Source organism: Anabrus simplex, chromosome 4, assembly GCF_040414725.1.
Source record: "Anabrus simplex isolate iqAnaSimp1 chromosome 4, ASM4041472v1, whole genome shotgun sequence".
Lineage (NCBI taxonomy): Eukaryota > Metazoa > Arthropoda > Insecta > Orthoptera > Tettigoniidae > Anabrus > Anabrus simplex.
Genome location: NC_090268.1, coordinates 79,978,951 through 79,990,624, shown reverse-complemented (window position 1 = coordinate 79,990,624; position 11,674 = coordinate 79,978,951).

The window sequence follows — 11,674 nt, the reverse complement described above, 5'->3', positions numbered from 1 at the left end:
GTCCGATGGAGTGATCTGATCCAGAAAAAGAATAACAACAACAGTACAGTTGTTAGAAATATTTTATAATAGACTTGATATATTATGATGCAATAATTACACGAAGAATTACTCGAATTTAGACATATCGTGTTAATGCAGATATTGAAATCCAGTTTTTTTTTAAAGTCTTGCATAAATACTTATGCTATATTCCCCCTCATTGTATCTTGGACCAAAGGGTTAATCCATATAATCTACAACGCTTTGGTCGGGCTGAGTGGCTCAGATGATAAGGCGCTGGACTTCTGAATTCGAGTAAGCAGGTTCGATCCTGGCTCAGTCCTCTGGCATTCGTAGGTGCTCGTACACGTCAGCTTCGTGTCGGTAGACTTACTGGCTGGACAAAATTCCCGCACCACGGCGTCTCCGAAAACCATAGAAAATCTTGATCTTCGTTCGATACGAAAGACATTTAAATCTCAGTATATTTCGTAGACTAAGGAAACAGCTGTTTCCTGACTGGATCTCTCCCGTACATCAAAGTCCACTTCATTACGTCTGGTGGACCATGCCCCAAGGTACTTGAATGTATCCACTGATTGTAAGCCCATGCCGTCAGCAGAAAAAGGGACCTGGTCTTGTTCGGACCTTGACATCAGCATGTACTTGGTGTTCAGCTGATGGAGCTGTAGAACCACCTTTGCAACCTGTTGCTTGATAGCGATACCATCATATCTGTTAGTTTCTTTTTCTTATCTTGGCTCATCACAACGATGTCGTCTGCGTGGGATCCTCATTTTAAGATAGCCATTCAGGACCATGACAGTATGGTTTCTCTGCATGTCTAATGACCCATTCAATACTAGGTCGTTTCAGACCAGATTGAACGTCCAACGAACCGACACTAAACACTGCCACTTCTGATCCTTGAATCGCATGATCTTGTTAAATTGAACAGCTTCTTAAGTATGTGTTGAACACTCACAATCTTGTAGAGGGTTGCTCGGTGAAATGGCATATGGCTGGGATGTGTCCGAGGACTTCGGCTCGCCAGGTGCAGGTCTTTTGATTTGACACCCGTAGACGATCTGCGCGTCGTGGTGAGGATGAAATGATGATGAAGGCGACATTTACACCCAGTCTCCGTGCCGGGGAAATTAACCAATGATGGTTAAAATTCCCGAACCCGCTGGGAATCAAACCCGGCACCCCTGTGACCAAAGCCCAGTACGCTAACCATTTAGCAATGGAGCCGGACGGTTACTCGGTGAATGCTGTCATGTTGAAAATATTTCTTGGCAGACAAAATAGGAGTCCCCATACTGCGAAAAACGTAAAACTAAGCAATTTCCTGAATTGCACCGGAAGTTGAAGGGCTAAAGGGCCCGGAATGGTTTCAAATAGTGAGTCATGGATAACTCTAGTCCGCCTCTATGGTTTAGTGGTTAGAGTGGTTAGCTACCCTCCCCCTAGAGGCTTAGGTTCGATTCGCGGCTCTGCCACGAAATTTGAAAAGTGTTACGAGGGCCGGAACAGGCTCCACTCAGCCTCGGGAGGTCAACTGAGTAGAGGGTGTTAGATTCCCATCTCAGCCATCGAAGTGGTTTTCCGTGGTTTCCCACTTCTCCTCTAGGCAAATGCCGGGATGGTACCTACAGTAACTTAAGGCCAAGGCCAGTTCTTCCCTTCCAATCTCTTACATTCTTACTATCCCCACACTTTGCCCCTGTTCGGCATAGTGGTCAAGGCCACCTGGGCGATGACTGGTCCTCCTCCCCAGTTGTATCCCCGACTCAAAATCTCATGCTGCAGGACATTGCTCTTGAGGCGGTAGAGGAGGGATCCCTCGCGGTGCCGGCGGGAGAAACCAACCCTATAGGGTGAATGGATTAAGAAAGTTAGAAATGAAAGGATACCTCTATCAAACAAAAAAAAAAATTCGAAACTCACTTCCGGCCTAAATCCAGTTCCGGAAAAACAGCCTAAAGTCGCTTGTTTGATGATGATGATGATGATGATGTTTGTTGTTTAAAGGGGCCTAATATCGACGTCATCGGGCCCTAATGGTACGAAATGAAATAATAAATAAATTCAAATTCATCCACTGACCAAAATAAAATAAAAAATGTCATGAAGAATGAATGGATGGACATGAACTCTACAAAAAAACGAAAACAAACAAACAAACAAAAACAGTGGATCAGACTCAAAAAGAAGGAAGTTAATTAGAGTACTACTGACCAAGGGGCCATTTATAAAGCACAATGATGCTTGATGTCTAAAGGGGTGCTAAATTCACGTCTAAGGCCCCACAGAATGGTACATGTCGCGAGTAAAGTAGAACCATGGTATTTGTCAAAAGTAGCGAAGACTCACAGTGGTCCACACAAGATGGTACTACTCACAAGTATTGCAATACGTACAAGTAACGCAGACCTATGGTGTGTCTCACACAATGGCCCAACTCAGAGTCAACGCAAACCGAGAAGGTTCCCCACCTAGGTGTACTAAACACGGGCGCCGGTATTCCCGTGGTGTTCCTCACATAGTGGGTACTAATCACAGGCAACGCCGACCCACGGTGCTGCTCATATAGTGGTACAACTCACAGGCTACGCCCAGACCCGCGGTGTTGCTCACATGGGTACGACGCACGGGTACTGGAATCCACCAGGCCAGGCTTTTTACTGCAACTAATCACAAACCTATTTCGTACCGAACATAGTGGTACAACTCGCAAGTACATGCAACCCATGGTGTTCCCCGCATGATGGTACGAATCAAGAGTAGTTTCATGGTTCTAATTCAATCATCCCTTGGTCGCCCCTTGTAGTCGCCTCTTACGACAGGCAGGGGATACCGCGGGTGTATTCTACATTTGCGTCCCCCATCCACAGGGGGTTGTGTGTTTGGTCCGCGAGAGGTATTTTATTTCCCTCAAGTCCGCCGGCAAGCCGGTTAGGACCCCCCTATCGCTACCTGGGACGCGCCACGTGGGAGTATCACCTCTCCCCCTGCTACGTCTGCGTAGTAGGTTCGTGGAGTCCCTTGTTTTTTTACTCGTTTTCTTTCTGATTCAAACCCTAGCCAATCTGACTTATTTACAGAATTCTTTCTGTAATGTGTTCCTTGGTTCAATACCCTCAGGTTTTTTTTTCATTTTTTGATAAATGTCCACACCAAATGTAGTTAAAACAGCTTAAGTGAAACAATGCACTGACTCACGTTAGCACTCTTAGTGGTGCTTAAGTGAAACAATGCACTGACTCACATTTTAGTGGTAGAAAGATTCAAACTGCTAATCTAATCGACGGGATAACGATAATTAAGAAAAGGATTGTACTTTTTAGGAATAAATAAAGAATGTATTCTCATACTTTATTATATTCTATTTACCTAAAATTCGTAGCTCATATCCCCAGGATGTTCTCAACATTGAGTTACTTGCCTGAAAGGATAGAACTGTGGAATTTTTTAAGTCAGTGTACAAGGTGTTAATGTTCACACCACGCTCATAATATTTTACCCAAATCTGGCTCATGTTATCCACTGTTGATCCGTGTCTGCGGAAGCCTGCCTGATGATCCTACAACAGCCGTTCAGTAAAATTTCTCCATTCTACACAACAAAATCTTAGAGATATTTTTAGCCCTTCTTGTGTATTGCGAAGGTCAGTGCTAGTCCCCAGTATTAAGGCATTTCTTCGGTGTTCAATAACTTTTTCATTAAAAAAGCATAGCAAAGTCATCCTCGCACACGCCCTTGGAGGGGTGGAAGGTGCTTCCACTAGTCTATCCGTAACCTGGCACTTGGTGGGGTAGAGTGGTCAGCTCTAAACCTGGTCGCCTCTGCCCCGGTAATTAAGCTGGTACTTATTTTCGGTGAACCTCAGCGTAATGTACACCTTCGGAAGTGGAAATCTTGTTTATTATATGTTTCGACTTCCTGTCGGGGAATCGAACCGAGCACGCCTTTACCGCCTTGGCCAGGAAGCCCCTGTATCTTATCCATTATGCGCCTTATATTGTATGTTGGTCCAGAAGGTCTCCATTCCCTTTAAGCAACTATGTTATAATTCCATCTGGTTTTCCTTCAGCCTGTTGATACACTTCTGCACCTCTTCTGGAGAGATGCTGGTATCTCTTTCTCATCATTCTGTGCCAACAACTCATCGTGCTCTACTGCATCATCATCATCATCATCATCATCATATTATTATTATTATTATTATTATTATTATTATTATTATTATTATTTTTATTATTGCCTCTGTGACTCATGTGGCAGCGCGCCGGCCTCTCACCGCTGAGTTCCGTGGTTCATTAAGACTACGGAAGGTACTTAGAGTTGTGCATTTGACTTCCTTTGTGCCCATATTTCTTTCATTATTTTACTGTGGGCTTCCTTTCTGCCTTCAAACTAGGTTGTTCCAGTCTTCTTATTTGGTCTTTGCTCTTGGTCAAACCGGGCGAGTTCGCCGTGCGCTTAGGGGTGCGCACCTGTGAGTTCGCATCCGGGAGAGAGTGGGTTCGAACCCCACTGTCGGCGGCCCTGAAGATCGTTTTCCGTGGTTTCCCATTTTTACACCAGGCTGTGCCTTAATTAAGGCCACGGCAGCTTCCTTCCTATTCCTAGGCTTTTCCTGTTCCATCGTCGCCATAAGACCTATCTGTGTCATTGCGACGGAAAGCAAAAAAAAGTTCTTGGTCAACTTGCCATTTGTGAATTTTGGATCTGGAGATTACCCTGTTTTGGACATCTGATGCTGTAATTCCTGTCTCTTTCAAATCGGTTTTGACTTCACCAATCCATTTTATTGTGTTTTTTTTATTTTTTTTATTTTATTTTTTAGATTTTCTCCTGTTTTCATAGAATTCAAATATTTGTTTCGTAAGTCTGTCTGGAGACATCCTTTTAATATGTCCATAGAATCTTAGCCTGCGTGTTCTAATGTCACTGTGAATATTTGTCTATTGTTTGATTTCCTGTCTGCCTCTAAGTTGTCCGTCGGGCGGTGGTAGGAATCGAACCCTCCTCTACTCAGTTGACCTCCCGAGGCTCAGTGGACCCCGTTCCAGCCCTCGGACCATTTTTCAAATTTCGTGCCAGAGCAGGGAATCGAATTCGGGCCTCCGGGTGTGGCAGCTAATTATACTCACCACTACACCACAGAGGCAGTTAACATTATTATTATTATTATTATTATTATTATTATTATTATTATTATTATTATTATACCGGGCGGTACACCTCTAGACCGCACATTTAAATCTTGCGCCAATTAGAACTTCTCTACAGGAGAAACACAGAACTTGGAATTAGATCTACCTAAACTTTTACTCAGAAGATTTCACTACCTTAATTTGGTGATGGTGAAGTTTCCAGTACTGTGTGTATTTCAACTTGTTTTTTTGTTTTCCGTTCATCAAGAAATTTGGACATTCTCTCATAGAGGTCACTACAAAAAAACTATGATCATGCACCCTGGTGCGAAGTGAAGGAACTTTATTTGAAGGTATTTTGTATTCATAAGTTTGTTCTTTACTAAATTATGTTCATTCATTTTTGGATTGGCAATATTGACCTTTTCTTTCCGCCAGTTTTGAATTCAGCCAATCCCTAATTTCTGTAATTAATTTTCAGTCTATCACAGGCTTCTTCTTCGATTTTGTGTGTAACTTTTTCATCTACCAATAAAAGTAAGAGGGTGTGGCTTGATTACTCATGAAAGGTCTCGAAATTTCCCTGAGGGTTTATAAACTGCTGATTTTCACGTCTCTTGGCCATTTGATCAACATCTAACTGAGTGTGTGTATGTGAAGCAGGAGGATGGTGGTGCCTTTTTTATCAGGCAGCAGTTCTTCAGCAAGGTAATGGCCGTGTAACATCTTTATTTCTTGCTAGCTCAGCAGTTTAACCGGCGGGAAAGGTCCGAAACTTTTACCACGTAACCTACTTTTCTAAAAATGTAATTTTCTGCCGGCTTAGATAAAAACTTCATAAAATCTGCAACTGCAATTCGGGGATAGAGAGTGATTTACCCTCTCGAGCTCCCCTTCATATTGGTTTGAGGTGACTACGTTTTATAACTGGTTTTATTCCTTTCTGTAATGTCTTAAATTATTTTTATACAAGTCACCTCCATAGTTTGGGAATATCCCCTGTTTCATCGACCTAGTGCCTTTTAGGTTTTAAGAATGCATATTTTGGAGTGCAAGTACACGCCTCCATTCAACTTGGTGTTTCAGGCCATTTACTTAACTTGTTCTTTTTCTGCTAAGGCCCAGTAGGTTGGGTACGAGATACCCCGTTTCATTTGTGTAAGTTGTGCCTTGATGACAAGTAATTGTAAAGTCTGATATTGCCTTTAATAGGCTTGAAAAAACTGAGAGCGTGTCAGCTCTTTTCTAGTGTTGTTGGAATGCTTCTGGGAGACTTGACGTTGTAGAGTGGGAGCAAGTGCTCCATGTTATTAGGGGATTTTTGCCCTTGAACAATTTGGGCGTTGAGCTAGGAGCTCGAAATTGTAAAACTAGGGGCTTGTAGCCCAAGAGAGTTTCTTGGATCCTTCTTAGTTTTGTTTCTAGATTGCTATTTCTCTAAAATGAAAAGCTATCAAATTTCTATTGTTTTCTGTTATAATAACTTTTGTTAAAATGTTAAATTAACTTTGACTCTAGTTAGACCCATTCATCCCGGCACCTTCGTTCACCCCTCCTGTTCCACAGATATCCCGGAACAATTATTATTATTATTATTATTATTATTATTATTATTATTATTATTATTATTATTTGTATTATTATTATTATTACAATATACTCCTTCGTATGCTACGTTACTATAGCAATACGAATAGTAAAACCTTATCCAGAGTGATCTACAATAGTTTCTCGTGGATACTATTATATGGTATGCGAGCCCGGCTCCTGGGGAGAATGGTGAGCGTCGCGTACTTTGATTTAGTCGGTATCGGGCTCAATTTCCTGTGGTTTTAGCTGCGTCTAGTTAATTCCTCTGGATGTTTATCTGCATATACATACGCCATGTCACCAAGCACTCAATAGTTAATACATACCTCCACAAAAGGCCATCTGGCTGTAAACCAGAGCCAAGTGGCTATGTTGGAAGCAGTTCGCACCTGCGACGTCAACAGGGTGTGAAGAAAAGCGGCAGAAGAAGAAGAACAAGAAGTGTATTGTATGGCTTGTGAGACCGTCGCCTTCTCCAAAGGGTGTTTTTTTACGAACCACCACAAGTCAACCAGGATACAATGCTTTGCGACATTGCATCGAATGGTGTGGCTTGAAAGAAAATTGGTATGATTCCAGTTAATCACGCTTCTCTTTATGCGAACATGATGGGCATATTCTTATCAGGCGACGACCTGATGATCAGCGTCATTACAACAGTATTCGCACGAGACAAATTGCGCAATCACTGCACGTTATGAACCAGGGTGCTATTTTGGAGTGAGAGCAAATCATCACGTATTCTTAAGGCACTAACAATTGACTGGTAGGGTATTCGTTCTTATGGACCAATTGCTTAGGGTGCTCTAAAGAAAGACGATGTCAGGCTGCAAGTATCGGGATTATACGAGCATTATTAGTAATTCCCATACATTTCGAGATCTCAGCCGTCATTTATTGTCTTCAGCTGTGGAAGAGGGCGGTAGAAAAAATCCATGCTATTTTGCTGTCTGTCGTAAGAGGCGACTAAAAAGAACCGCGAGGTTTCTTGACTTCGGAGAGTGGATTAGCAACCAGGGGGCCCTTGGCTGAATCCTGGCATTGCTTCCACTTACTGGTGTCAGACTCCTCACTTTCACCTATCCTATGGGACCTTCTTTGGTCAATTCTTGTTCTTGTCCGACCCCGATTATAGGATTGTTGCCTAGCTATACTTCCTCTTAAAACAATCACCACCACCACCGTCATTTACTGTGATAAATGTGATGTGCTAGAATAAAAACTGAAATTATATTCTAATGTTTTTCACACTGGACTACAAAAATAATGATAACATTCAAACTTGAAGACTGAATTGCTAATATTCAAGATTTTTGGTTGTCGTTTTTATGAACATCGTTTCATTTCAATGCGAGTTGATTAACCGATTTCGGTCCCGTAGCTGCTAACTTGCATTCGGGAGATAGTGGGTTCAAATCCCACTGTCGGCAGCCCTGATGATGGTTTTCCGTGGTTTCCTATTTTCACGTCAAGAAAATGCTAGGGCTGTGCCTAAGGCTATGGTCACTCCCTTCTCATTCCTAGCCCTGTTCTATCCCATCGTCGGCGTAAGAACTGCCCATGTCGGTGCGACGTAAAGCAAGTTGTAAAACTGAGATTACCTGTGATTAGTACCATCGCGTGAGAAACACCATGGGTCAACGTTACTTGCGATTAGTACCGCTATGTGAAGAACACCATAGGTTTGTGATCAGTATCATTCGGGGAGGAGCACCATTACCTGTGTTTAGTACTACTATATGAGGAACACCATGGGTATACGTTGTCTGTGATTAGTACCACACCGGGCGTCTGAGCATTGCCTGTGATTAGTACCACTATGTGAGAACACCATGGGTCTGTGTTATTTTTGAGTAAGATCATTATGTGAGAATCACCTTTATGTGAGGATCACCATGGGTCTACATTACCTGTGATTAGCACCGCTATGTGAAGGACGCCATAGGTTTGTGATTAGTATCATTCGGGGAGGAGGGGCTGCCTGGCTCGGTTCGCCCGGAAGGACGTGGGTTTGAATCCCCGTCAGGAAGTCGTAAAATTTAAGAAACGAGATTTCCACTTCCGGTGCTGCATATGGCCCTGAGGTTCACTCAGCCTACACCAAAGATGAGTGCCAGGTTAATTCGTGGGGGCAAAGGCGGCCGGGCGTAGAGCTAACCACTCTACCCCATCACGTGCCACTCCTCCAAGGGCCTTCATGGTCTGTACGGAGGTGATTTAGTCTTTGTTTATCATTCGGGGAGGAGCACCATGGGTTTATATTACCTGTGATTAGTACCACTATATGAGGAACACCATGGGTCAGAGCATTGCCTGTGATTAGTACCACTGTGTGAGAACACCATGGGTCTGCGTTTTCTTTGAGTAGTACCATTATGTGAGGAACACTATGAGTCTAGTTACCTGTGATTAGTAGCACTATACGAGGGGCACCGTGGGTCGACTTTACCAGCAAGTAGTACCATTACGAGGGATCGGAGACGTAGTTTTTCGAACCCTTTCAACAACAAGCATCATCGAGATTTGGAACCAGTCCTTTGTTCCGTTTATACCATTGTTTTAAGCTGTTTTATGGGAAGGATGGGCATTGTGGGTCAGATCCACTGATTGTTTTAAATTCATAATCATTTTTCATCGTCATCTTTTTGAATTCTAGTCAGTGGATGGTTTTCGAATTTTGATAATCACATCATTGCGCTTCATCCCGTACCATTTGGGGCCGATGACCTAAATGTTAGGCTCCTTTAAACAACAAACATCATCATCATCATCATCGAAGAATGAATGTTTCAGTGAATTAAAGGGAATATCCACAAAGCGGGTAAAAATCCCGAGGTGATGCAGCTCTTTTCAGGCACACCCCCACTGGAGGTGAGCTGCATGTGCTATTTCAACCACATACCAGCCCTCCTGCCATTCTTAAATTTCTGGCAGTACCGGGAATCGAACCAGGGCCCCCGAGGACAGCAGCTAATAACACTAACCCTTACGCTGCCGAAGCGGACCACAAAGGGGATGAAAATGAAAGACTCCTTAGGTCCTACCATCCACGTCATAAGAATAATAATAATAATGTTATTTATTTTACGTCCCACTAACTACTTTTTAAGGTCTTCGGAGACGCCGAGGTGCCGGAATTTAGTCCCGCAGGAGTTCTTTTTACGTGCCAGTAAATCTACCGACACGGGGCTGTCGTATCTGAGCACCTTCAAACACCACCTGACTGAGCCAGGATCGAACCTGCCAAGTTGGGGTTAGAAGGCCAGCGCCTTAACCGTCTGAGCCACTCAGCCCGGCTACGTCATAAGAGAACAAGGGTTGACCAAGAGGGGTCAGATAGGGAAAGTGAAAGTGAAGAGGATGGCACAAATAAGAACAAACAATGCCAAACTCAAATAGGGACCCCCGACATCCGCGTTCCAGACGAGGGAGTCCATGAACATGAATCTTCTAGTCACCCCTTACAGCAAACAGGGGATTCCACGCATGTATTCTACCACCCCCACCCACAACGGATGAATGTAAAGGAGTTTGCTGAGGCCATAGGAACGGATTATTTTCCTGACTCAGTATCAAGCACAGGACTGAAAATCCTAGAATGGCTACGACATCAGGCGGGATCAGTTTCTGTCTGAGGTGAGCTATTTGTAAAATTAACATAGCGTCTGACGGCTGACGCGCCACTAACTTAAAGATACATTTAAACCAAGTCGGCACTACCTTTTAAACTGGTGGGAAACACAGAAAGATCTAAGTGGGACGTAGAGATAAGATACGAGCTTAAATATTGACGTCTGGATTTGTACCGAATAACAGTGTTGTATTTGCGGCATCCTTGAGCTGCTTTGGGCACGCTGGTGTGGAGTGAAGAATTAGGACATATGCAGCTCACATTCGATAGAAATAACTTTCATATATGCGACAAAAATCGGACTCCAATTTTCATTTGAAACTACGCAGTATATGAAAAGCACTAAAAATTAAGATTCGACAATCAGGCACTAATCACCAAAATCCGAAAATTCATGGAAGTAAATAAATTCAAGTGTCTAAGCAAAATTATTCAACCAGTAGGGATAAATCAGGAAGCAAAGAAAGAAAAGGAACTATTGCTAAAATATAAAAAGCTTACAAAATCACCTGGAACAGATATAACAAAAAAATCTACATCATAAAATGCGGAGTTACGACTCTACAATACAGACATGGAATCAGAGACACTTTATGCATCCCAAATAACCGGCGGCAAATCACAAATAAAACGTATCAGAAAACAAGAGAGGAAAATTCCTAGCAACATCGTAGGGCCAAAATACGAAAAATGCCAATTTGGATGAAAAAGTAAGCAAGGGAAATTTATCAAATCACAGAAAAAATTGACAGATACAGTTAGAAAATTGCTGTTAAAATTCGACGGACACCTTTACAGAATGGACAACAGTCTGACAACGAAACTTCTAAACCTAGCAATGTGCCTGAAAAACCACAACACTTGGTTAGTAGAAATGAACGAATATCAAGAAATTTACTGAAGAAACCATTGAAGATAGAACAACATTTAGGAGCTCAGTAAGCAAACAAAAATTGCAGAGAAACCTAAAGGAAAATATTAAAATAATAATAATGCTATTTGCTTTACGTCCCACTAACTACTTTTACGGTCTTCGGAGACGCCGAGGTGCCGGAATTTAATCCAGCAGGAGTTCTTTTACGTGCCAGTAAATCTACCGACACGGGGCTGTCGTATTTGAGCACCTTCAGAAAATATTCAGGATGGACAGAAAAAAGCAGAAAGGAACCTAGTGAACGAATGAAGAGATAATGGGAACGAGACTAATAATAATAATAATAATAATAATAATAATAATAATGGTCGGCTCCATGGTTAGCGTGCTGGCCTTTGGTCCAAGGGTCCCGTGTTCGAATCCCGGCAGTGTTGG